The sequence below is a fragment of the Desmodus rotundus genome, chromosome 3, assembly GCF_022682495.2.
Source record: "Desmodus rotundus isolate HL8 chromosome 3, HLdesRot8A.1, whole genome shotgun sequence".
Classification (NCBI taxonomy): domain Eukaryota; kingdom Metazoa; phylum Chordata; class Mammalia; order Chiroptera; family Phyllostomidae; genus Desmodus; species Desmodus rotundus.
This window is the reverse complement of record NC_071389.1, coordinates 109,729,894-109,757,872: the sequence shown is the minus strand read 5'-3', so window position 1 is coordinate 109,757,872 and position 27,979 is coordinate 109,729,894. Positions and strand designations below refer to the sequence as shown.

Here is a 27,979-nt window from a genome sequence, read left to right as displayed (position 1 = left end):
TTGCAAGTGTGAAATGGCTCATCTCCTTGTTCCAATTTTATATTTCGCCACTTACTAATTAGATGACTTTATTTTTGGCAATGCTTTCTTTTGGCCTTACAGTCTTCTATTAATTTGGCTATAGTAACTTAGCATCTGCCTGGCACATCACTTTCCATCTTTTTACATTTGGCTTTTCTGCATTACTTTTAAATAGCATCTAGCTAAATTTTGTTAGTTTTTGTTTCTAACTCCAGTTTGAGGGTCTGCATAGCTGGAGAACTTTACCAATTTCCACAGAAACTGTGGTGATTGTCATTGTTTGGGGATACTGAACAGTGGGGGAAATGAGTTTGGGTGTTGCCTTTGTGCTGGGCAGCATTCCAAGATGGCCCCAGGATTCCCCACCCTCTGTTGGATACCCCCTGCGTGCTCTCCAAGACTGGGAATAAGATGCATTTGCTTTCATGGTTCGGTTTTGTTTTATGGCATAATTGACTTTAAGAGAGGGAGATTACGTGAGCAGGCCTGACTTACGTGAGTGAGCCCTTTAAGTCTGATGTGAAGGAGTCAGATTTAAAATATGAGCAGGATTTGAGGGGCTGTTGCTGGTTTGAAGGTTCAGGGGACTACATGGAAAAGAATGTAGATGGCCTCTAGGAGTTGGGAGTGACCCCCAAATACATCCAGTGTGGAAAGAGGGACCATTCCTACAACTGCAAGAAATGGAATTTGCCACAGCCACATGAGTTTGGAAGAGGGCCCTAGACTCCAGATGAAAACCCAGCCTGGCTGACACCTTGATTTTAGCCTTAGAAGGCCCTGAGCGACGAACCCAGCCGTGCTGGACTTTGACTTCTGCCCTACACAATTGTGAGCTAACACATGGGTGCTGTATTTTAAGCTGCTTAGTTTGCTATGCAGCAATAGAAACTAATAGTCATGTTGCATTTAAGAGAGCTTTGAGGCAGTATTCAGGCATTTCCAGAAGGTAATTGGGAGTAAATGCCTAGCATTCGGGAGAACTATCTAGCCTGGGGATAGATTTACAATGTTACATGACTGGTGTGAGCTGTAAAATGTGACGTGTGGATGAGGTCAGTCAGAGAAAGAGTGAACAGGTAGAGAGAGAGGCTGACCTGAGGACCTTGGGCGGGGCTCAGATTTCCCAGTGTTGAATTGTGAATGAGGGGCTGAGGAGGGGCAAAAAGTCACAGCTCAGTTCTAAAAGCTGTGTTGTCTGCTTGATGAGTTATAACTCCCCTACCAGCTGAGCATGTCTTCTGTGCGTTAGTACAGAAAAAAATAAAGTTTTTTCTCCATCCTGAAAATTCGCATTGGCGCATGATGATTCCTTGTTTTATACAGGCTGCTGTCTAGTCCTCAGGTTATTTCCTGGGAGCAGGGAAGAGAAACACGGGGCTGTTACTCATTTCCTTTTGGTGGGAATGTCTTATTTAAGAATGGAAATGAGGATGAAAACCGGACCATGTCGTATGGTATCCTAGGGTGGATGACTGGAGCTTGGGTCCAGGGGAGAATCTGTTCCCTTGCCTTTTCCATTTTCTGGTGGATGCTGAATTCTGAAGTGTTTCTTTAACTAATAAACACTTTGCTTCTGGCCTCTTCTTCCATCATGAAAATGCATCACTTCATCTCTGCCTCTTTCATCATGTCACCTTCTCCTCTTCTGTAGTAAAATCGTCATCTGAGGACCTTTGCGATGCCATTAGCCCCAGTTAACCTCTCCACCCCAGGATCCTTACCTGAATGGTATCTGCAGAGTTCCTTTCTTGCCCTACAAGGTCGTATTTACAACCCAGAGATTAGGGTGTGGACTATTCGGGAAACTGTTATTCTGCCAACCATGGTTGGCATGAGAGGACAGAGGAATTATTTTATTTGTTCCAAGGAGTCCTTTTCATGAGAAGGCTGGAATGCCAAGGGTCTGGAGGAAATTCCCAGCCACAAGGCAGGAATGCTGGGCAGCTCTGTGGGGAGCAGTGGGCGAGGATGGCCTTCAGGACGAGGGGCAGACACACAGATGTGTGCACTTCAACCCCTTTTCTCTTTATCTTGATTTTCAGTGTAGTTCCGGTCTCTTTAACATCCTGTCCCCATCCTTCTCCAACTGGGGTACAGTGTGTGTGTGTGCCTGTCCTGTGGAAGCGGGGTGAGCACAGCCAGAGAAAACCTGGCACACAGCAGGTTAGGTGCGTGTTTTCCCTCAGGTCATAGAGAGAAGCATTTATATGTAAATTAACCTAACTGTAGTTTGAGAATGGAAAAATCACCTGGATTTTCAAGATAATCAGTGAAACTTGAGGAACAGTCAAGCTTAACCCTTATTTGACAAACACTGATAGTCTGAGAAACATTGTTTACCATATTGGAACTTTACAGGAAGAAGTTTAGAGTTTTTTTGGTTCTGTTTGGTTTCACAAAAAAAGTCCTCCCACAATGCTGTGGACAAGCAGGGAAGTGACTTTGTTGCTGTTGTAATTTGTATTCTCTGGTCAAGGCCAAAGGAGCCACCCCATGGAAGCCCTGTGTTTGTGAGTTGGAAAGCAAACACTGCATGCCATTGGATGACATGCGGGCCTGTGTCCTCAAGGACTGGAAATGCTTATGGCTACAGTCAGCCATTATCCAGAATAAACGCCCCAGAGGGAGTTTTTCAGACTTACACAGGGGAACCAGTAATAAAACACAAACTATAAAGTATCCTCCAGCAACGAAAACACATGGGATGTTTTTCTACATAATATTTCACATTAAGTGTAATTGTAGATTAACTTTTATAGAAAAAATATTTATTCAAGCCAGATATGCTTAAATCCTTTCATTTCCTCAAGTATGACAAAGCAGTGGGAATATGCTCCCCTTTGTAATTTCCTACCCATTTGCCCCAGTTACTGGCAGAACATTAATTCCACAGTCTGTATGCATATCAGGAACCACCACAGACAGAAACCTTAAATTGACCAGGTCCTGAATTTGGAGTTGAGGCCTTTGCGTACTGGTCCCAGTGTCACAGCCCACACGTGATACCTGGTACGTGGCCCGGCTCGCCCTGCGTGGCTCCCTGCACCTTGCAGTTCTCCAGGGTGTGGTGAGGGTGAGGTCACCTGCCAGGTCCTTTCCTGCTCTCAGCTTGCATGTGGCTTCTCTGTGAAAGACCACATGCTGTGTCAGATTTACTTAGACCTGAAACCTGTTTCTATAAAAAAGGTCTTTGTCAAATGTCAAAATTTGGAGTAATATTTATTGTCTCTTAATAATGCGTTTATTTTTCATTTCTTTATTATTAAAAACTAAGAGCTACTAGTAATTCAATATTATTGCTTAGAATTTAACAGTGTCTAAATTTCTGGTGTGAATGAACTGAGAAGCTATAGCAATGTAGGGAACAGATTTTGAAGGGAGACACTCCCTGGCTTTGAACCTTGCCTCCACCACTTACTAGCTGTGTGGGCTTGACCAAAGAATTGGCTGGGACCCTGCATTTTCCCCTGCAGGAAGCAGGGGCATCTACTTCATGGACATGTTCTTTCAAATGAAAGGTGCATAGTACAATACCTGGCTAATAATACTACCTGTTTCATAATGGAGGTAAAAGCATTAGCAACGTCTCATTCACTATTCTGTCTACACCGAGCCTTGCATCTTGAGTTGAAGTCATGAATAGTTAAAGGTCATATTACGTTTTGGGATAACTTAGGACATTTGATCCAGGGCATGAGCAGACAAAATGTCTCTCTCTGCCTTAGAGAGAAAATGGGACATTTTATGTGGCCAGGATGGCATCACACTCTTTTTAACAGATATTTGAGCTGATGGCCTGACAACTGGGAGGGTGGAACATCTGAGCCTCTGAGAAGGGGACTTCTGTGTCCCAGGTCACACAGCCCTGCTCTGAACATACCACCCCTGGCGTGTCTTCTGTTGCATGCTTTTTCCACAGCTGTGGGCTCTTGAGTAGACATCCTCACTGCACACACTTCAGTGAGTGTTGGGAAAATTTGTGATCAGCACATCCACGTGAGTTTGGGAGCGTGAGTCTGAAACCGTTATGGAGTTTGATCCCATTGTGTTCTCCTTGGAGAATGACAACTGTTAACTCGAACTCTGAGAACTGTTTTTTAGGGTACAAATGGAGCTTCGTTTCAGGCCTACCATCTGACGCTCCTTCGGTTGCATTAAAATACCCTCAGTGCTAACCCCGGAGAAGTTTTTTCCCTTTCTGTGGTTTCTTGCACAGGATTTCAGTCAGTTTATTGAGTTACCTTACATGACTCGTGACTGTGCCCTCGAATTGCTTCTGTTGGTTCCCCTGGTGCTCTTCTTCATTTCTTCTTTCTGTTGTTAGGACTATAAGCTAAGCATATTCACTTATTATCTGGAAAAGCAGAATCAAGGAGACGTTGCTCTGATTTCTATTCCACTCTCTTACCCTCCCTGTCCCCTTAGTCCTCTGTCCTACAGAAAATTTGGGAGGGTGAGAAAGTAACCAAATGTATCACATGCCGGCAGTGTAGCCAGACCAGGCACAATAGTTGGTGCTTTTTTATGTGGTCTCACTTAACCCTCATTACTGCCCTTCTGGGCAGGACTTGGCATGTCTCTAACTGGAGTTCAAGCACTTTGTCCAGTGTGTCATAAGTAGACAGTTTATGATCAGAATTCAGGTCTAATTTCAACTATTCCATCATTTATTTGGATTCTGTTGTAACACTTGGATCTTTCTCTTGATTTGGTAAAATGATCATCACCACCATCATCATCATCACTGTTATTCCATTAGCCGGACTTGAATGAAATCAGCCTTGTCCTCTACTTGTTTGGCTTGTTTTATTTGATTTCTTTTTTATGTTTTCTTTTAGCTGACTTTGTTAAACTGAGAAAGGTAGAAATGGTGCTAAGATATAAGATTTACAAGAGACTTAGGTACTCATCCAATTTAGCACTTCATAAATTGCAAATAAGTGAGAATTGTTCAAGAGGCTAATTGCAGTGTGAAAGAAAGTATTTCTGTGCACAAATAAGTACATTTGTTAGAGTTGCATGTTAGATAAACATGCAAAAGAGGGCTCCTATGGAAGCTGCTGCCCCTCTTAGAGTTTATAGCCTCAAGTGGTCTACAATCTGTCATGCAAGTAGTACTCAATGTGACTTCTTTTTATGGATTGGGCTTCTTGATTTTCTTCTGTATTCTTACTTTACTGTTTAATAGACCTAACATGAATGCCGTAAAGAAGCCCAAATGCAGAATCTCTGCCCAGTTTATTCATTCAGATGGTATTTGAGGAGTTCATGAATTTCTTTTGATTTGTTAAAAGGGAGGGAATAGGTGTAAGTATTAAAGCTACAGTCACTAAAATATTGACCAACCTAATTCTTGTGTCTGTGGTTTCTCCCATCTTCTTCCCAAACATTTTTGGCCACAGAATGCTTTTTATTTGGAGGAAACCCTACATGTCTTGCTCTTTCATTTTTCTGGGTAAAGTTACCGAGTCCTCATGAGCTACTATAAGATGGAAAGTAGAAAGTAGAATATAATGTTTTCTTCATTTTAACAAAAAAGTACAGGGATGTATGGCAAATTTCACACACACACACAAGAGAAATGGGTTGTATCCAATGACTAACGAAAGGTATCATCATTTAGACCTAGGAAAGTAAGCTGGTAACAGTGCACAGGACCCAACTTGTTCTTTTTGCTCAAAGGAGAATAGAAGACACCACAAAACTTGTAGACAGTTTCATCTGGAACTTGAATCAGGGGTGTCCAACCCACAGCCCAGAGGCCACATGCGGCCCAGGATGGCTATGAATATGGCCCAACACAAAATTGTAAATTTACTTAAAATATTATGAGATTTTTTTGTGATTCCATGTCACAGTGTATTTAATATGTGGCCCAAGACAACTCTTCTTCTTCCAGTGTGGCCCAGGGATGCCAAAACGTTGGACACCCCTGAATAATATGGAAGCTTATGAAAAGCATAGACTCTGAAAATGTAAGTGGTTGGTTTGAATGTGACAATAGAGAAACTGGAAAACTGAACAGTTTTCCTAGGTGGGCAGTGTATTCTCTCTCAGAACTCTTGTGTGCTTTGAGAGTTCCCCAGCGCCGGACTCCGGGGTCCCTGCATTATAGTGTTCCGCTCCCAGCCTCTTTCCCTTCCCTCCTGTGCTTATGTGCATTAAACACACTACTCTCTCTCCCTCATGTCAAGATAAAACCAAACTTCTCTCCACTGAGCACAGAGAGCTGGGCTTTTCCAAGAGGAAAGAAGGAAGTGCCCCCACTTACATCATCGGTTCATAAAAAAAGAGGCAACTTCCTCCCTGCCCAAAAAAGTGTTTGGAAGTTGGAAGTACCGATGCTCCCTTGCAGGCTGTTGTTTCCAACATCACTTCAGAGGGGTGCAGCATTGCATGATGGGATAGTGCCTGTACCAGAACTCAGAAGATGTGGGTTGAAGTCGCTTTTTGGTTCTATCACTGATCAGCAACAATCCCTTGGGCAACCTCATCACTCTTCAGGTCTCCATTTCCTGTTTATGAAATAAGAGGGAGAGGCTGCATGATCTCCAAGGTATTGCTTGTTATTGTTTTAACATTCTACACATATTTAAATTTTAGTACCTAAAATAACTAAATAAAATGTCTCCTGAATTTATTTTTAATATGTAGTTCATAGCCAAGAATATTTACTGATGTAAAGGAATTATTTAAAGAGGTTCTTTTTAAAATTTTCTATGGGATTATATTTCACTTGAAATGTTTTATTTTCTTTGTGTCCTTTTAATGGATTTCAGCCTATGAGCTGAGCTGGTCTAACAAACTGAATGATAACAGAATAGATACTGTGTCATGAATCAATCAGTCAGGTCCCAAAGGGGTGAAAATTATGAAAGAAATTCCCATAATTTGGTCCAGTAAAAGAACTAGCCTATGGTTGAAAAAAGTATATATTGTACCCTGTATTATGGCTGATTTGTCCCACAGGTATGAATAAATCTGGAAAGCATAAACATTTGGAAGTTATTGAAAATTTATTGAAAATATACTGCAAAATTCCCACCCTTCCCTTATTCCCATCCAAAATGTAGAACTATTAGAGTTGGCTGGGGTTTTCCTTATATCTCAGTGGTGTGATTTCCCCACATGTGAGAAAATTGGGTAGGATCTAAGAATAACAAGCTGCTAAAGAGCAACTTTACATGCCTTTATGATGAAATAGAACAATGGAAGATGTGTATCATGGAAGTCTTCAATTCCTAAAAAGGAAGTAACTGACAGCAGTGTTTTGATTAACAGAGAAGTTAGTTTATAGCACAATAAAGAATAGCATGAAGGATTATATTTCCCCCCCCCCCCCAAAAAAAAGAAAGACTTTTTTTAGGGGGTGAGGGGAGCAATTTCTCCCTCCCCCTATCTATAAAGGTAATAAATGTTTATTGTAGAATTTGAAAAAAATGAAGGAAATCGAAATCACAATGATGTCACCATTCTAAGACAGCTACTGTTGTCTTAGAATGCTTTATAACACTTTTGTTTGCATGTATCTATAAGTACATGCCCACTTGTGTTTCATTTTTATGGAGCACTCTGCACGTTTTTCACAAGATCAAATAGGTCATACATGGTGAGAGGAGATTGGAAACCTAGGTCCACAGGACTCCACAGTTATATTCTTCCCACTAGGAACCTTAGCCTTTTAATTTCATGCTAATTCAGTAGTCACTCATTCTATTCTTCTTACCTTGCCAACCCTCTCACGTACTGGATTTTAATAGTTCCCCCCAAAATATGGTAATACATACAGTAGTTGCAAATATTTAATCACTTAATCACTAATGTATGGGCCCACTTTAAAAAAAATCACTCATGGTCCAAGTGGTAGCTTGAGAATTTATCAATCCCATCTCCCTTCTTCAAATAGAACTGCCCAGATCCTCTCGAACTACTAAGGACCTCCTGAAAATAAAATTGTAAATCACGAATAGTGTTTAACACCCTTTGATGTCAGAGAATTATTTCTTCTACCTAATTTCAGTACCTTATGGCACAGCTTAACCCCATTTCCTTTTGATTTCTCTTTATTGGAGACGGGGAACAGCTGGTCACCTCTTCTGTAACATTAGCTTTTCCCAACACACAAACAAGATCAAGTTACCCTTTAACTTTCTATTCATGTTAAAATTCTTCTTTTACTCCTTCTCTTTTACCATGAAAAACTTGCTAGGAATACCACAAAGTGACCAGCATGTGATATGCTTTCAATAAAAACGTTTGATTGGATAAACTTTAATGATGGTTGTGAATTTCTGTGTCCATAAAGCATTGCCATTTTTCCTGATTACCTTCTCATCCCTATCCCATTCCTGTCCTCCTCGTCAGCACTACTTGGAAAGGTCTGTGTCCAGCTGGAGATAGGAACTAGGCCCATTACTAAGACAACACTTGGAAAGGCTTCAAGGACTCAAGTGTGAAAGGACTTCATCAAATTCTCAGCTAAGAGTTTTTCCCATCTCCAGTTTATGTCTGGAGGCAAGGAAGTGGGTAGAAAACATTAGGTAGCACAGATTCATCTCTCTTCAACTGATATTTTGTGTAGTACTTTGCAGTTTACAAAGCATTTAGTGTCTTAGCAAGCACTTATTGAGTGCCTACTGTGTGCTACCCAGTGGGTAAGGTGGTGGAGCTTCAAGTTTGCTTAAAGCAGGTCTAACCCTCAGGGATCTTACAGCCCAGTAGAGGGGACAGAATGTAACAAGTAATCAGGACTCATTGTATTAAGCTTCCTAACAGAGGTAGTAAGATCAAGATGCAGTGGTAACAGGAAAGAACAAGTGATTAGTTCTATCTGATGTTCAAGGGGCACTCAAGAAAAAGTGGTTGACTTAGGTTCTGGCACAACATCTAAAATATAATTTCATTTATTTAGTTATGTGTTTCCATTTCCCCTACTAGATGGTGGGTACTGCATCTTCCATCTTGGAAGTCCTAGCACAGGTTGCGGGCTGCTAGAGTGCTGAATGTGAAGGAAGAGACAATTGTAGATGAGAGTTAGGGGCTACCTCTTAGAGGACACCGAGTAAGAAATAGATTTTGAGGTGTTTATTTTAGAAAAATAGCTGACAGCAAGGTAAGGAAGAAGGAACAGAAGGTGAGTCAGGAGGGAAAGGAAAGCAGGAGGCTTTTGCAGCATTCCAAGGGAGGATGAGTGGTGCCATGGAAAAGGCTGCAGGGGCACTGGGGGCAGAGCCAGGGGAGAGATTTAGAGAGCAGGAGGCAAGATTGACCTCACTTGGTCCCTGGATGTGGTGAAAGAAGGTTCCTTCGGGGCTGAACCCCACATGTGGATCATGTTTCCATTAATTCTGAGTATGGCATGAGGGTGAGATGATAATGGGGGAAGTGGTTGCTCACAGACATTCAGAGAGCAGAGACAAATACAAGTGCAACTTGGGACAAAATCTTCATCAAGGGTCACCAAACGTTTTCTGTGAACGGTCAGGTAGTAAATATCCTAGGCTTTGAGGTCTCTTTGCAATTCAGCTCTGCCGCTGTTGCACAGAAGCAGCCATGGATAATATGTGAGCCAATAAAGGTAGCTCTGTTCCAAACCGACTTTATTTAAAAGAATGACAGTGGTCTGTATTTGACCAAGGGCTGTAGTTTTGTGACGCCTGGTCTACATATTATCATGAGGGTGCAGTTGATTGTGGGAGTGGATGAGAGTATATACTGTGTGGGTATGTCTGACAGAGCTTTGCAGAATACCAACCAGCAAATACTGGGTTGGCCAAAAAGCTCGTTTTCTTCTTTTTTTTCTTTTGTAAGATGGCTCTAGTAGTACTTAGTTGTCTTTAACTTCATCCAAAATAATTTTGTTAGATTGCATTGTGACAGCTGTCATATCACTGTGCATTTAAAAAAACCCATCAAAATTGGTGAATTTTTGTGTAGCCATTTTAATATTGAAGATGGAAGAAAATACACAACATTTTTGGCATATTATGCTTTATTATTTCAAGAAAGGTGAAAATGCAACTGAAGTGCAAAAAGATTTGTGCAGTGTATGGAGAAGGTGCCGTGACTGATCGAATGTATCAAAAGTGGTTTTCAAAGTTTTGTGCTGGAGATTTCTCACTGGACAATGCTCCACAGTTGGGTAGACAAGGTGATAGTGAGCAAATTGCGACATTAATTGAGAACAATCAACATTCTACCACGTGGGAGATAGCCAACATACTCAAAATAACCAAATCAATAAGGTGGTGAAAATGAAAACTGTATCTTTTATTTCACAGAAAAAACTAAACAAACTTTTTGGCCAACCAAGTAAAAATGAGAAGACAATCAAGACAAAGTTGGGAGAGATTTTCAGTGTTTGGGGTGTGTGTTTAAGTCAGCGGTTGCAGAGATAACGTCAGTGCTGAGTTAGAGACTTCATGGTATCCACGAGGCTGGAGGGAGGTTGTTGCGGCACGATGGGGCAGAAGGTGAGCAAGTGAGGGCAGGGGTTTTCACTCCAAGTTTAAATATGAAGAAAAAGACTCTGATAAAGGTCAGTAAATTACTCAAGCCTGAGCCAAAACTCAAACTTGGGTATTTGCATCTCAGGTTTGTGTGTACCTTTTTTGGTTTTGTTTTTTTGATTTTTGTTTTTTTTACTGTACCCACTTGGGCCCTAGATAATTTTCTTGATTATTATGTAAAATCTCAAGTTAAGAGGCTCCTTTCTGGTTTGATCAAGAAGAATTCGTTACTTATTGGCCTAGTGGTATTCAGGTAAAGCCTCCTTTCTAAAAGTAATGCACAACAGACTCATTCCTGTTTTTATAAATGATCACGTCCATGGGAAGAGACCAGAAGACACTTTTTATAAATGTAATACCACTTGTTGAGTCTGAAGACTGTCTCCTACCCTGGACAAGGAGCATTTAGGTATGCTAGCTCATGTCATCTTTATAGCAACCTAATGATTTCAGAAGTGTTATTTCCATTTATCCATGAGAAAAGCCTAGTAGAATCCAAGACGCCCTTCCCTTCTTCCAAAGAGTGGTGGACTAGGGTTTGAACACCCTACTCCCACAGACTTGTCACCAGCAGAGTGGCACTGACTGAAGATTCTAGCACACAGCTGTGACAGTCCCTCTTGCCTTGTTTGATCCTCTTGTCTCTGCCTCCTCCTCCCCTACCTCTTTCTCTGGTAGTTGATCTGGTTTAGTCTCTAAGAAGGTTCGAGGGCTATGGAATTTTGTTATATCCTGTATTCTCATTCTGAGGTCTACCACCCTGGCTGGGCATGTGAACTTAGCCAGTAGTAAATGATAAAAATGTGTGCTTACTGGAGGGAGGGGGAAGGCAAGCAGGGAAGGCAAGAGTAGGAAGTAGAAAGGGATTTGTGGTGAAGGGTAGGAAGGGGGCCGGGCCTGGAGGGCCCCTCCAATGTGTCTGTGGACCTTAAACACATCTGTTTTCAGCTGGCTTGCTTCTGCTAACAGTTTCTCAATTTACGTATGTAAGAACTACAGGCAAAATGACTGGAATCAGGGCGCATGCCACTTGGATTCTTGCCAGCTTTTATTTCAAGCTGACAACTTTTTGGATGTAATACAAGATTTGTAGTTGTTTGTTTCTTCTAATGAGGTGGCAAGATACGGCTGCAACTGTCACAGGATATCTGAACATTTGTTTCCTTTTTTTAAAGAAACACAAAAACATCAAACCTTGAAGGTTTAAAAATAGTGTCAATTATTGAGCTGGTAATTGGACTCATCTCGAGTCAATTTGCCTCTTTGGTAAATGCAGGAGGGAGGCATGATGGAAGGATAGATTGGCATGTGCAACTGTGAGTGCAAGCTCTTCCTTTTCTTTTGTGCTTCAGGAGCAGGAGAATTGTGTCAGGCTTTTCAGGAGGAAGGAAACTGTCTGGAGTTTCTCTCGGATGTCTGCAGGCTCCCATCCTGGTCAGAAAGAGTGCTGCAGCGCCAGCCCTCTGTGGCCCTTGCTAACACAGCTCCCAAGGCATCTTGGTGATGCCATTTGGGAGCAGCTGCTGCTTGGGCATCGGGGGCATTCTGTCTATCCCACCCAACCCGTTCTTTATCCTCAGTGCAGTGTGTTGACCTTATACTCTTGTTTGCAGGAGAAATTCCTCTCTCCCCCAGTCACGCGATTGAAACAGAAACAGAACAGGAGCAGAAAGGTTTAAAGGGTGAAACCTGTGGACTTTAACTTGCTTACTCTATAACTAGGTAAACTGAGAGGCAAGAGTAACCTTGATGTAGTGTGATGGAGGTATTATTTTTCTTTTTCTTTTTTTTTTACATTATGTTTTGACCCTGTTCCACTACAAAATAAGTTCAACTTGGCTTGGAGGGGAGCCACACAGATGGAAAATAGTGGAAAGACAGTAAATAAAAGGTAACAAATGTTAGGCTTACCCCTTGTAGCTTGATGTTATGGGGATTTGTATGATGGATCTCATTTTATTTAAGGAGGAACAAACTTCATATTAATGAAGTTGGCAGATGATCCTGAATCAGGAGATTTAAAAATCTGAAAGAACAGAAATAGTATAATTATACCTTAAGGAGATTAAACATATAGGCAGGAAATAACAGATACAGCTTGGAAAATGTATACTAATACAACTGGGGGAAAATAATGTAAAATGCAGGCAGGATGCAAGTGAACAGAAGAAACATACACTAAAATGCCAAAGAAGAGCAGTGTTTGGAAGTATCCATTGGACCCTGCAACACACTTCAAAGGACTGACCCTTAGGGGCCACCTGTATTGCTCATCCTCAAGGAAGAGATGACTTATTTTGCAGAAGGGTGACCAGAAGTGTTTATTTTCATTTCCTGAATTTCACTGTTTAAAAGATGAGATTGGAAGGCAGTCATTGGAAGAAATGGACATAACATGAGCAAAAGAGGGAATATAACAGTAGAGGTGAGGCAGGTCTGAACTGAGACCAGGGTAGTGAATGGGTTGAAAAAGATGGACCTAAATGAAATTTAGGAGGCAAATCAACAGGGTGAAGACCCAAGAAGGAAGGAGAAGTTGGAGATGGCTCCACCATTGGGGCTTGGTGGGGTGGGTAGTAATTGTCACACTCATGGGAGGGATTATAAGAAGAAAGTCAGAATTGGCAGGAAAGATAATGAATTCCACATTTGTTGAATTGCAGAGGCTAAAGGAATATTCAGCTCTAGAAGTTTCCAGTGTGCAAATACATTTTTAGGTCCAGCTGGGTTGGCCTATAAGCTAAATTGGATGTGTTAGTGATTGATATGAAATGACAAGTAATTAATGTTGTATAGACCTGTAGCATTTTATCTCAGAAGACTGAAAAATGTGAGAATCTAGACCACCTTGACCAAAACAATGGAAGCCAATCATTTAAGCATTCCTTTATTTTCTTAAGACTATGCTTATTCACCTTTATTAAATATAGCTATAGTAAATAATGCTATTTTAATAATCAGACTTTTAAAAAGATGTATGGCTTTAAGAACTGCATAAGAAAATAACTATGTTTAAGAACATTCATAGTTTCTCATATTTTTATAGGAAAGACCTTTGTCCAAAAATTTCACGTAAACATCAACCAATTCTAAAAAATCATGCAAACTTAGATGTGTGTGTAAATTTAACATCTGAGATAAAATTTTCTTCTTTTTTATGGCTGAGTAGAATTCTATTGTGTAAATGCCCCATAGTTGTTTTATCTACTCATCTACTGATAGACACTTGTGATATATCTCCTCAGGCAAGGGAAACAAGAGAAAAAATAAACAAATGGGACTATATCAAACTGAAAAGTTTTTGCACAGCAAAGGAAACTATCAACAAAATAAAAAGACAACCCACAGAATGGGAGAACATGTTCGCCAATACATCTGATAAGGGATTAATATCCAAAGTGTATAGAGAACTTATAAAAACACCAAAAAAAATCCAATTAAAAATGGGCAAAACACCTGAATAGACTCTTCTCCAAAGAGGACGTACAGATGGCCAATAGATATATGAAAAGGTACTCAACATCATTAACCAGAGAAATGCAAAGTAAAACCACAATGAGATACCACCTCACACCAGTTAGAATGGCTACCATCAATAAATCAACAAACAACAAGTGTTGGCAAGGTTGTGGAGAAAGGGGAACCCTTTTGCACTGTGGTAGGAGTGCAGACTGGTGTGGAAAATGGTATGTAGTTACCTCAAAAAATGAAAAATGGAACTGCCTTATGACCTAGTGATCCCACTTCTGTGATAATATCCAAAGGAACTCAAAACACTAACTTGAAAGAAAATAAGCATCCCAGTGTTCATTGCAGCGTTGTTTAGATTATTGATCTTTAACTAAAATGCTACCTTTACAAAATGTCGGCTTAGTGTCATGGCATTTGTGGGGATGACAATGAAGCCAGAAACTGGAAGAATTATGTTCTGAGGCTGGATCTGTCTTCGGATGCTTTCACAAGGCTCTGGGATATCTGGGCCTGAGTCCACAATGCCCAAGGGCAGGTGCCTATCTTACTCTTGTATCTTACTCTAGACTTCCAGAAGGCATAGGTGTTTACTGATGGAAGTCGCAGCAATCTTCCTTACACGTATGTCTAAGGGTGATTCCTCAGTGTGCACGTGAGGTACATAAGATGAGGTATGTATGTAAAGTGCATTGTTAATGTCAGTGAAGACCATGTGCCTAAAGCAGGCAGCAAATAGGGACCCACATATGTGTCATCATAAGAACGTATGACAGGGGCTAATTAAAAATGAAGGCTCTAGTTTTCTCAAAATATTTTCTGCCTCCTTCTCACCACCATTAGTGTCTCACTTATTGGCATTATTTACTTTAAATTTACAGGAGGGTGAGATAGGGAACACTCTGCTTCCCAAACATATTTGACTTATTTGGATCTCCCCCTCCCACTTGTACTTTACTGGTAGTGAACCTTTTGGATCACCTGTTCTGAGGAATAGACATTGGGAACTAATCAGGGAATTTAGGGCAAGTGAAGAAAGCAATGGTTTGGAAAGGGCCTTGGGAGGTTTGAAGAAGGCCCCCATTCTGTCCCTTTCAATCTTAAGGATATGGGATATGGGACAATGTGCAGTGCCCACAGGTGGGGTGGGGCTTTTGTCAGGTGGGCCTTCCTCTGGAGCCTGTTTGGGAGGATTTTTGAAGAAGTGAAAGATGTGGGTTTTATAGGCTGCATTGTATCCCCCCATTCATGTTAAAGTCCTAACCCCCAGTACCTGAGAATGTGGCCCTGATTGGAAACAAGGTTGTTTCCGATGTAATTAGTTAAATTAGGATGATGTCATTAGGGTGGGTCCTAACTGAATATGACTGGTGTCCTGACATGAAGAGGAAATATGGACCCAAATAGGCACACAGGGAGAATACCACATGAAGATGAAGGCAGAGATCGGGCTGATGTTTCTACAATACAAGGGACACCAAAGATTGTCAGCAAACCACCAGGAGCTGGGAGACAGTGGCCTGAAACCCATTCTCCCTGACAGCCCTGAGAAGGGACCCACCAACCCCCTGGTCTTAGATTTCTAGAATCATGAAACAATGAAGTTCTGTTGTTTAAGCTCCAACAATACACCCCCCCCCCCAGTTTGTGGTACTTGGTCATGGCAGACCTAGGAAATGAATAATGTAAGGGTGACAGTATCATAGAGAGATTCTTGCAGAATTTCAGCAGGGAGGAGGATGGTCCAGCCACAGGGAAGGAAGCACAAAGGATAAGCTCGAGGGCATGGAGAAGATGATAGGAATTGCTTCAGCAGTGGGTGGTCACAAAATCTGGGATCATAGCTTCATTTTTACATATGGAATTTACCAGTCACGTTTTTCATTTGTAATGGGAGATGTTGCGTCAGGTTCTGGCATATGTTGGGCTGGAAAGACTTAAAGAAATATTAGACAAATGTGTCTTGAGGTGTCAAGCAGCACCATTGAAAGAGTTCTGCAGTGATTTGTTCTAAAACTTTCAACAAGTTGATCAATTTCATCTACTTCACCTGTTGCTGGGTTTTTCTTAACCTTAGCAAGGATACTAATTAGTTATGAAAACCTATATTGATGAATGAGGTGAAGGTCCTCTGAGGAACATGCATACTATCCATTAGCAGTTGATTTATTCATTGATGGAATGTCCTTGGAAAGAGTATTTCAAGTTATAAGGAAAGTATTTTGAAATGTTTTAGGATGTAAGTTAATCCTGTGACTACATCCATTACTTCTGAAAGAAGAAATATATACTGTCTTTTAGTATACTGGAAATGTTTAAAGCCATTAATTAATTATCTTCTCTTGTGGATCTGGTTTAGTAATTTTTACAAACTAACATCTAATATGGGCCTTGATCTTGTAAGAGGGAAGAGACTGAAATTTATTTACCGTGTGTGAATTTTCTTAGATAGCCGCCCAGTTCTCTTCAGTTTCTCAGCCTTTATAAACCAATATGAATCCTGTAGGTTTTATTTGAACCTGAAACTATAAGTATTTTTTCTTTGTTTTTTTCTGTTGTGTCACTGTGCTACTTGTATTCACCCTCTCGCTTGCTCTTTACGTCCTCCCGTATGCATGTATGCCCCTCGCCATGAGGCTCCCGCTACCCAAATATGCGTGTTTATGGGGTCAGATGCACTGCTGGGCCATGTTGGTTTGCGCAGGTGTGTTTGCATCTTTCACTTAGAATGCGCTTTCCTTACGTCTTTCAAAAGGACTAAGGTGGGGAAGGGGAGTACTGAATTTTTATCCACATGGTTCTATATTTTGAGATTTTGAGTTCATTTCAGTTACACCAGTGATATTAATAATTAGGAGTTAATATGGGCTGATAATTAGTTTGAGAGTCAAGAAGGCACTATGGATCCTAGTGCAGTTATGTTCTTATTATGCAACATTGGTTAGAAACCTCAAAGCCGCTGTGGTGAGAGTAACCTGTTTCAGGTAGTGTTTGTAAACAAATAAACAAACAAACAAGCAAAAAATAGCTTGTTATGAGGCATTCTGTGAAATTAAAGTGATTTCATCCAGACAGAAATACCGGAGCTTTCTTAACATTGCTAATTTGACACAGGTTGCATTTTCAGAGGAAAGGACCCTTGATATATTATCAGAGGATATGGTCTCCTGTCCTACATATAATAAAAGCAAAAGTATAAGTCAGAGAAGGACAAACACTGTATGATACATCTCATATGTAGAATCTAAAAAAGCCAAACTCGTAGCAGCAAAGACTAGAATGGTGGTTACCTGCAGCTGGAAGACTGGTCAGAGAGCACTAACCTGCAGTTAGAAGGTGAGTAAGTTCTGGGATCGAAACTACAATGTAGTGATCATAGTTAATAATATTTTACTATATCCTTGTAGTTGCTAAAATAGATCTTAAATGTTCTTCTCCACAAAAAAGGAATTGCTAATTATTTGATGTGATGCAGGTGTTAGCTAACTCTATGGTGGTTATTTTGCAAAATATGTGTTTCAAATCAACACAGTGCATACCTTACACTTATGTATTGTTGGATGTCAATTATATCTCAAAACTTCCGGCGAGGAGGGGGAAATGAATACCTTTTGAGAAAATTTCAGACCCGCCTCTTCTGACTTGGCTTTGGAGTTTTAGGGAGTAGGGGGGAGTGCTGAGGGTGTATAATTCAGCCACCCACTTGTTTCCTTGAGGGAGTATGACAGGCCGTGTGCATTGTGCTGCAAGCCTATTGCTGTCATTGGGAAGAGGCATGCTTGGTGACAGGGGACCCAGCCTAAAATCTAAAGTCAGCTGTACAGTTAACTTCATTTATATCTTGTTTTGGTTCCAAAAAGTGGACGTGAGATGCTTGCATTGGATTTGATATCATTTTCAGGATTATCTCATGAGGACCGAAAATGTTTCTTTGGCTTATTTGGAGTCCATCTGTGCTCTGTGACTGAGCGTGGAATTTTCCTGGTGACTGGGGACGCGCTGGAGTGTTTCCATGGAGAGTAAATATGCATTTAGCTAAGTTATTGTTGATACAAAGATAGAGTAGTATTGAAGGAATGACCGTAATATTTCATGAATGAAATAGGTGCCAGTATTAACTTTTAATGCAAGTAGAACTTTTATTGCTTTAAAAAATAATGTTAAGGAACTAACAAATACGCCTAAATTTCATCCTCTAGTCAAGTTTCCTAGGAATGCAATATTTTTGGGTGCCCGAAAGGATATTTAGTAAAAGAGAAATGGTGCAGGAATAGATCCCCCTGGCTTTGACAGATGCTAAGCATGAGACTGACTAAACCCGATCTCTGTGTTTGTACCCCTGCTATTCTCACCATACTCCAGATACCTTATTTTTCTGCAGTGAGCCTTTGCCAAAATGCTATTCAATACCCAAGAGGTCCCCATTGAAAATAATGCTTTTCAGAAAAGACTTAAAAATCTAGATAATGTAATTCATATTAATCATTTTCAATCTGAATGAAACTGGCATTCCCAATGACATTCTCAATGAACTAATGATAAAGCCAAGTCAACACTAAAAACTTAAAAACAAATAAAAACTCCAGTGAGAACAAGAAAGGCATGTGCAGAGTGTTCTGGCCATCTGTAGGAATTTGTACATCGACATGAACTCAAAGCAGGATGGCTGGCATGGCACGGATAACTCATCAGTTCTTTAACTCGGGGAAGTGACTTTAGCACACAGGCAAATAAAGTTCCTTTGACGGAAGCTGTTAAAAAGAATTTGAATTTGAACTTGGAAGGACTTTAAATGGTCTTTTTTTGAACATGAAATGGTCTCTTTTTGTGGAAAAATATTTGAGGTCACTATGTATATTATACATGCTCACATATTTGTCGAACTGCAGTATAGTAGAAAAAAGGAACCCAGGCCAAGTGTGTTACGTTCCCTGATCACTCACTGGAGGGCGGCGATCTGCACTGACAGGAAGATTACCAGCACGCTTCCTCCCCTGGACAGACAGACACGTATTTGCTCAACAACGACGAGAAGGCAGCAAAGCATTCCCTCAATAGCTGAAGATCTAATAACTCTAGCTGAAGAGTATTTAACAAGAAGTGCATTTTTAAGACTCTACTGTGTATGAACAGCTCAGAGTGAGAGCCTCAGTCTTACAACCAAACTCAAACTCAGGGTGGAATAATTCACAGGTATTTTTAAATTTTATTATACTTGAAACATTGTGGTATCATGACCTTATCTACCTGTTCTTTCAAAATATGCCTGTGACTGGGGCCTCTCGGATAAGATGCATTTAGGTCCATTTGGGAGAGCCGGGGAGCCCAGTGAGGATCCTGTTTGCTCTGCTCTGCTCCCCTGCTTCCTCTGTAAAATGAGACCCTTCCTCCTTGCATTTCCTGACCTCACACAAGAGTTCTTAAATTATTTTTTAACGAGGAAGGATGTCACCATCTTTGAAAGGTTTAGCATAGCACATTTCTATCTCTCTGCACATATATAAGAAGTCAGAAATCCGGGTTAGTAGAAACTTATAGCCAGCTCATCTACAGCCCCTTGGTTTTATCCATTAGTAGTAACAGGGGATCAGAGCCTGACTAAACCAGAGTGCTTGAGCAAGAAAGCATGCCTGTATGTCCATGCTCTTTGGGCTCATGTATCTTTATCAGAGGACAGAATGTGGGAAGGTCGGTGGAAGAGTTGGTTTTCAGTTTTGCATTCCCAAATTTTTGTGGTCTTTCCACACGATAGTTTAAAAATATAAAAGGATTCCATTTTCATTTTTTTGGCAGAAGTAGTAGAGGGTATCATAATGTCTTCCACATACCAGAGAACCTTGCAGAGCAGTCTCTGCCCTTAGAGCTGCATGTGAGGGACCTCCTGAGATACAGTGAGATCTGTGCAGAAACAGAGGAGGTGAAGCCCCGCCGTGAGGGGATGCACGTTACACAGAGGGAGTGCTCGGTGCTAGTCTGATTCAGACCTGTAGAGTGTCTGGGAGGGATGGAGTATGGCAGAGTTTAAAGTTTATGTTTTATGTATACTATTTCATTTAATCTTAAAATCCTCCAAGGCTTCATCATCCCTATTTTATAGGTTAGGAAAGAGTAGTAGTGAGTAGCCCAAAACACACCAGTACATTTGTGAGAATAGTATTGAATCACCTAAGAAATGTTCCTTGGGTTATAAAATAAGCAAAATTTGACTTTTCATTAAGCTGGTACTTTTAGCTGCCTTTGTTCAGGTCTTTTTTACAAGTATATAAATTAGTGTTGTTTTTTTACAAAGAGATGCACTGGGTTTTAAAAAATAGATGGAGATAATCACTCAGAAAATCTATGTTATTTACTAATATTTACATGTAGTTCATTCAGATTTGGGAGTCAGTTTGATTTAAATACCAATTTTTTAAAAACTAAGTAGAGATGCATTTGTTTAGCTCTATGTTTCCAAGGTCGTATATACAGATAGTATTGAACATTGTGAGTGGGCTAAATAATTTCGATGAAGAAAAATAAAGAAGTAGACAAATTATTTTTCAATGAAAGGAGATGATAAGATTTTCCTTGTGCTATTCCATGTTGAAGATCTTTCAACAAACTGGTCAGAGTTCTGCCAGACTGTTTTGAAGGTACTTTAGAACTGACCTGATTTTTCTCCTCCCTACACATCTGAATTTTCTTAAGCTTTTGGAACTTTTTTCTGTTTTAAATATTACATGAACTCTTTGGTTTGACCACTGACTGAAGTGTTATGACATTTAAGGGGAAAAAATCCTATAAGCATTAATCAATCTAAGATATTTGTTGCTTTTGCATTCGACCTCATCCAGCTTTCTTGCCGACACACACCGTCCCGGAGGCACCGTCTGCTTGTTTAATCGTTCAGGACAGAGCCTGGTTTGATCTCCTTCTGTGCTTTCAGTGCTGGTAAATTAATCAAAAGAAGTTACTGCTCTGCTGGGCGCTAGCAGGAGTTGAGATGTTTCTGCTCCAGGGCCTGTTCATCAGCTAAAATGCTTTTAAGCCCCAAATGGAGAGTAAACAGTATCTCTGCGGCCGCTTTGAGGTGAGCCATTGCTTGTGGCTGCTTATATTCGGGAAGGGGCCTGTTGGTATTAGCAGTTATTCTGGTTTGGGTTATAGCCTTTTCAAATTCTTTTTCTCCTCTTGATTTTAATGTTTTTAGTGTTTGTGAAGAACCACCCCCACCACCATCACTGCACATACATCCTGTAGGGTTTCAATAGTGGGACATGCAGACCAAAAGAAGGGAACCCAGTTTGGTTCTATGCGAACATTTTTATAAAGTCTGAAAGCTGAAATATGTATAGCAACCAGAGTTTGTCCTTAAGGGACAATAAAGTTACAACTCAAGTTGGGATATAAGTTATAAGAATAGTTTTTATTAACATGAAATTGTGGGTCCTTAGTTAGGTTTGTTGGATTTTTTTCCATTAGATAGAAGTTGACACGTATTATCTTGGGCACTGTTTGGGCCAAGCATTGTTCTAGGCAGTGAGGATGCAAAAGAAAATAGTCTTTGCCTTCCAGGAATAGGTCCCACAAAGAAAACAGACACATAACTGGTCATTTCAGTATTCTGAGGGAGGTTTACCAGGGGACGGTGGGGGTACACAAGAAGAGGAGGACCATGTTAGGCTGGTGGCATGGAGGGAGGGTCTGGGAAGGAGGGCCTGGGTTGGGGAGAAGCACCAGAGGAGACCATCTAAGGAAGAGGTGACATTTGGTTTTCAGAATGTACTAGAAAGCAGCTGAGGGGAGACAGGAAGCTGTGGGTTTGCAGGACAAGATTTTGTCAGGAAAAAAAAAAGCAGGGGGCAGGAATGTGGGTAGAATAAACCAGACTCATGTATTTTTTAAAAATTAGTTATTTTCATTGCAGCTGACATGTAACATTGTACTAGTTTCAAGTGTACAGTGTAGTGATCAGAGATTTATGGAGTGATCATCAGGTAAGTTTAGTGCCCATCTGACGCCATAGATAGTGTTATTGCAGCATTATTTACAACAGCCAAGACATGGAGGCAACCTCAGTGTTCATTGATAGGTGAATGGATAAAGAAGATGTGGTGCTTCTTCTACAATGGACTATTACTCAGCCACGAAGAAGAACGAAGTCTTATCATATGTGACAGCATAGATGGACTTAGAGGGTATTAAGCTAAATGAAGTAAGTCAGCTGGAGAAAGACAAATACCATATGATTTCACTTATATGTAGAATCTAAGAAACAAAATAAATGAACAAACAACAGACTATTATATATTTTAAGGTATAATTGATACACAAAACCTGCACATAATTATTAGTATGTACAATTCGATGAGTTTGGACATATGCAGACACCGTGAAATCATTAGCAGAATCAGGGTGGCAGACATATCCATCACGTCTAGAAGCTTGATCAGGAAACCTCTTGAATGGTGACCTACTAAGCTGAGGCTTATTTCTGCAGGGGACACTGAGGAATTTAGGAAGGGGTGCAGTGCGCACATTGGCTTATGAGCAGAGCAAGTCTGCAGTGAGTCAAAGAAGTGGAAGGCAGCAAACCCACTGTGTTTGTTCAGATTTTCTTTAAAAGTGAAAAGGAAATTAAAATAAGATTGTCTGGTCAGTGTTGAAAAGAATAAATTATTTAAGATAACTATAATATTGCCCCCTTAGTTTCTAATCATTGATGTCTACGTTTATGTTAGGTAAAGAGTTCCTACTTGTATATGTAAAATTTCTATTTCAGAAGAGTTGCTTGGGAAAAAATAGAAATCTTTTTTGAGATTACATTGATAGTTCAGTAAAGTGACATAGTAGTAACCTTTCCATTTTAAAGCATGATACATTCTTGTTTCATTTGTCCCGGGTTTGAAATTGAAGTGAGTTTTTTGTTTGTTTGTTTTTACTACTACAACACAGTATACAGATGCTCCTTGACTTATGATTGGGTTACATCCAGATAAACCCAACCTGTCAGACATCACAGCTTAACTACCAGGGTGACAGTGAGCTTGCAGCTACACTGTTATCTTAAGGGTATAAATGCCACTTTTCCTGGTGACATCTAGCTTATTGTGTAAAAGTGATTTATTGGGTGGGTTTCCTGATTTTCCTACAACCTTCTCTGTGGTTGTTTGAAGGTGAGTAAGTGAACCTCCCACATCCTTACTTTGAATTCAACCTTGTCCAGAGATGTTTGGTGAGCCTGAGACTACCTGCAGGAAATTATGCCCATAACAAGAGGCATAAGGCACAGTGCAAAGAAATGTCAACATCTTGTTCTTGAGGACTTTTTTATATCCTTTGTATTTGGAAAGCTCAGACATATCTATTGGGTTGGCCAAAAAGTTTGTATGGTTTTTTCCATAAAATAAAAGACACGTTTTTCATTCTCACCAATCACTTTATTGATTTGGATATTTTGAGTATGTCGGCTATCTCCCGCATGGTATCACGTTGATTGTTCTCAATGTCTCAATTTGATCTCTGTCAACTTCAACTGGTCTGTTCGACTGTGGAACAGTGTCCAGCAAGAAATCTCTAGCACAAAACTTTGCAAACCACTTTTGACACATTTGATCCATCACAGTCCTTTTTCCATACACTGAACAAATCCTTTTTGTGCATTTTTACCTTTCTTGAAATAATAAAGCATAATATGCCAAAAATGTTGCGTATTTTCTTCCATCTTCAATATTAAAATGGCTACACAAAAATTCACCAATTTTGACGTTTTTTTTAAATGCACAGTGATATGACAGCTGTCACAATGCAATCTACCAAAATTTTTTTGAATGACATTAAAAACAACTAAGTGCTTCTAGAGCCAACTTACAGAAAACCAAATGAGCTTTTGGGCCAATCCAATATATGAGAGTATAAATACCATATCATGTAGTGTGATTCAGATGGCTACAAGGTACAGCAAAGGTAGCCATAAAAGCCTTTAAAAAGGAGTATGAATTGAGCAAGGCCTCGAACGATATTTAATCAAGCTTTGTTCTTAAGAACTTATTTGCTTTTTCATTACAAAAGTTAAACACATTAATGATGTGAAACCGAGAGAACAAAGTAAAGGAATAATATACCTAAATCCATTCTCTTCAGAGATAACCACTTTCTAAAGTGTTTCTTCCCAGCCTTTCACTCTGCGTGTAGTCTTTCCTGTCCACATCCCGGTGGGCACATTTGACGTCTACAGAATTCTCAATGGTGTGATACTCTGAACAGTCCTCTTAGGACTGTGCGATGCCTGTGACCTTGTCTGCTTATCCATTTACTTTTGTAGCCCAGATTCCTGGAGTGAAGTGGCTGTTCAGAAGTTCTGTGTAGTTACATATATCCACTGGTAGTATATTAGGGTGCTTGCTTACTCACACATTGGCATTATGTATTTTTAGTCCCTTTAGTCTTTGCCAAATCTGTCCAAACCGTTCCCTTTACCTGAACTGTTCTTCTGTCTGTGTGGCCCACCTCCCCTGTCCATTCTGTCAGAACTAAGAGAAAGGCTTCTGTTATTTTCCCCCCTAAGTCTTCTCTTTACTCACCAGTCTCCTCTGTGTCTTTGGCTGAACTATTAGGTTCTGGCAGTCTTCACTTCCCACCTGACTGGAGGGGTGTGTGAACCACTCATGTCTGATTTACTGGAGAGTGGAGAACTGGGGGCAAGGACGGGGTCTGGGTCACCGTGGGGCCTTTGGACCCTCCCATGTTAGTCTTTACAAAGCTGGGCCTTAAGAGAAGGGACAGACCAGGTCAGGTAATGTAGTGAACTTGGGGCTCCACTATTCAGAGAAATACTAGCCTGACTGCACATACAAGAACACTGTATGAGCTAAAACAGCAGGTAAACCTGGGATAGGGAACCACAAACAGACCTGGCTGATGCACACTGGGAGCCCACAGAGTGAGTGATAGCAGTCACAGTGTGTGGTCCCACAGCTGCCCCTTAGTCTTGACCTCCATGCATTTACAAAACCATTGCTAGATTATTCAGCACCCAGCTCAGGGCTGGTTCACATGAATGTTGGCCAGACGCTCTTGGTTGTGTGGTTATTCACTTCCCCTTCCCTTTAATGAATACATTACTCTGCCTTCTTTCCAGACTAGAGCAATGTGCAGCTGTAGGTTTGGAGATTCATTCTAGTGCAGCAGGTCAGTCCACAAATATTAGCTGAGAGCCAACCATGTGTCAGACATGGAGGTGAGCATTGGGGTTAGGTGAAACAGTAACTGGGTGCTGGCCTTCATGGGGTGGCAGAGAGGGATGACCTCTTCTTGGCTGTGAAGCCATCTCCCAGTCTCTCTTAGAGGCCTGTGCTCATGAGAACTGGCAGCCCTAAGAAGGTCGGGAGGCAGTGCTCTGGGATGAAGCATCTCTTTGCCTGCGTGAAGATCTCCTTTTCCCTGGTGCTTGGTGAGTGGGTGTGCATGCAAAAGAGAAATGTCACCTGTGTCAAAAATTAGCCCCTGGAGTTAAGGAGAAGTCTGTCCTTAGATTACATAGCATCTGGAAGAAGTAGAAAATGGCTATTTCCTATTTACCATTAAAGTACCTTAAGACAACACTCATTTATATTTTTCTCTCCTTCATTCACTCAAGGACTTGAAAAGAAGTTGGTCTCCTCCCCTTTCACTTAGCACCATGTCTGTGTGACCTATTCCAAGAGCTGTTAGGCACACTGCTGATACCATGGGATTCAGTCAGGATTGATAGCCCTGTCTTATCGCTGCCGTAGCACCTCAGAAGCATTAGGCCATCTCCCCACATCTAATTTAATTGCCCCATGCATTTATATTGGTTGAGGAGTTTGCTGCAATCTGCAGAGTTGGATTGCTTAATATAGTTTCTTTGTTCTACTAATGACCTAAACTACATAATATGCTGATAAAGAGTCCCAAAATGTGCAATAAAAACTGACAACGACTCTATGTGCCTATTAAACTCCCTGGCCCTGGCGGATGCTTTGCTGCGGCTCAGGAATGTCAGTGGGCAAGTCAGACAGCAGGGGCTCATTACCGTGCTGGCTGCCCAGGCCCATCACCTTTATCTTTCCTGGGAGCAATGGCCTTCTGTTTGCTTCTTAGGAAAACTTCAACTTTTAGACATTTTGAATGGAAAAAAACCTAACTGATTTTTTTTTCTGAGTTTGTAGTAATATGACTTAATGGGCTGCAGCTAGCTTCTTGGAAAGCAATCAAAACTGTCTTTTCAATAATGTTGGAAAACCTTGTCCTTTGAGTGAAAATTAATGCCTTCAATTTTAGAAGAACTCTACCTCGAGCTTTGTATTCTAATAAAGCCCCATGGAAGTAAGCATCCTGGAGAATTGTCTGATGGCAGAAGGAGGCAGACAGGTCTTAGCTCTTAAAATTGTTTAGATCAAATGTAAAGAACAAATTCAACTTGTAATTTAATTTTTCTTTGTATTTTTTTGTCATCATTTTAGAGATGAAGTACTTTTTAGATTCTTTTTTTTGTTTGCTATAGCAATAGATTATCTATGATGTAAGAAAATAATGACCAATTTCATAGGATTATTTTAGGTTCACTGAAAATGGTTAACTCTTGCAGTGGGTAATTCTATTTTTGGCTTCTCTGGTGTCGTTTTACCTAGTTAGACAGGCTTGAAATTTTTTTATATCAGTTTTTCTCCATTTGCTTTAGAAAGAGTGAACACTGATGATAGGTTTCCATTTGTATTGATGGGACCTCAGTTGGGGTGTTGGCTATTCTGTGTTACTTATGGAGATGAGAGTAGGGAGAAAACCCATTTGCAGTATAGGACTGAAAAACATCAGTCCTCCATGTCTGACGTTGCTTGAGGTGGAGATCATGCTTGTAACGGTTGTATGTGTTTCGTGTGTTTGTGATTTATTCCAGGGAACAGCGGACATTATTTTAGGGTGTGAGGATACATTGGGCTAATTGTACAGTTTTAATCATTCAAAAGTTCTTCCTTTGTTCCTCATTTGCTCCCTGCTTCTGACTTCCATGCGTGCCGCTTCCCTTGTAGTACGTGTCAGAGCTGCTACCGTTGTTTCTGCACTGTGTCTCATGTAGGCACAATTAGCAATACCATTATATACATAGCGCCTTATCATATATATGGACAATTAGGAACTGAAGACATAATCTTTACCCTGAAAGAACTTGCAACCATGTCTGTGTTTATATATATTCATATTCAATGTACTTGAATATTAGTGTGACTATATTATATAATTTAATGGGTTAGCATATAAAGACAGTTATATAAAATTATATATGGAAACAATTCAGTACAGGACTCTAAGAGATGATAAATGCAAACAGGGACACATCAGCCACAATTTTCTTCTCTGCTGATTTTCATCCCATCTTCGTCCTAAAGATCCTAAGACCAGCGATTTATGGGGGAAGAATATTTTCCGCCAGGACTAACTCGGAGCGTAGATGGTGTCCTCAGTGGAGAAGTGATGAATGGTGCTTGGCGCTTGATCTAAGGGTCAGGTGGAAACTGAGATATTATTTTTTCTATTCTGCTTTTCAAAATACTTCTCCACCTGTACAATATATTTGGTCTTCTTGGCTCTCTTGTGAGGCAGATGGCAATGGTGACACCCTCAAATTCTAAGCAGAAAGCTGAGAATGGGGGATAAGGTAACCTTGTTGTGTTCTAACAGTGTTGGGCAGAAGATCTCTAGCACGTGCACTGTCCCCAGCTTGGCCTGGCCCTATTGCTCAGCAGAGCATCCAAATGGTTGCTTCCACAATTGCCAAGAGTGTACCAGCTCAGTGAGCATGCAGATGCTGGACTGAGATAGGTGTGTTTAGGTCCTGTCTTGGCCGCATGTTAGGTTTCTATGGCCTTTGACACATGGTATTGACCTTTCTGAGGTGGTCAGAATGATACGGATTTCTCAGAGTTGCAGTGAGGATTAAATTAGCCAGTGCATGGGAGGCACTTAGTCCAGGTAGTGGT

The 27,979-nt window shown here is 40.6% G+C and overlaps 1 protein-coding gene across 4 annotated transcripts in view; it reads left to right on the top strand.

Moving 5' to 3' along the window:
* Window positions 1–27,979, top strand: part of ATP8A2 (ATPase phospholipid transporting 8A2) — a 590,644-nt gene that overhangs the window by 328,668 nt on the left and 233,997 nt on the right. The window lies entirely within an intron of this gene.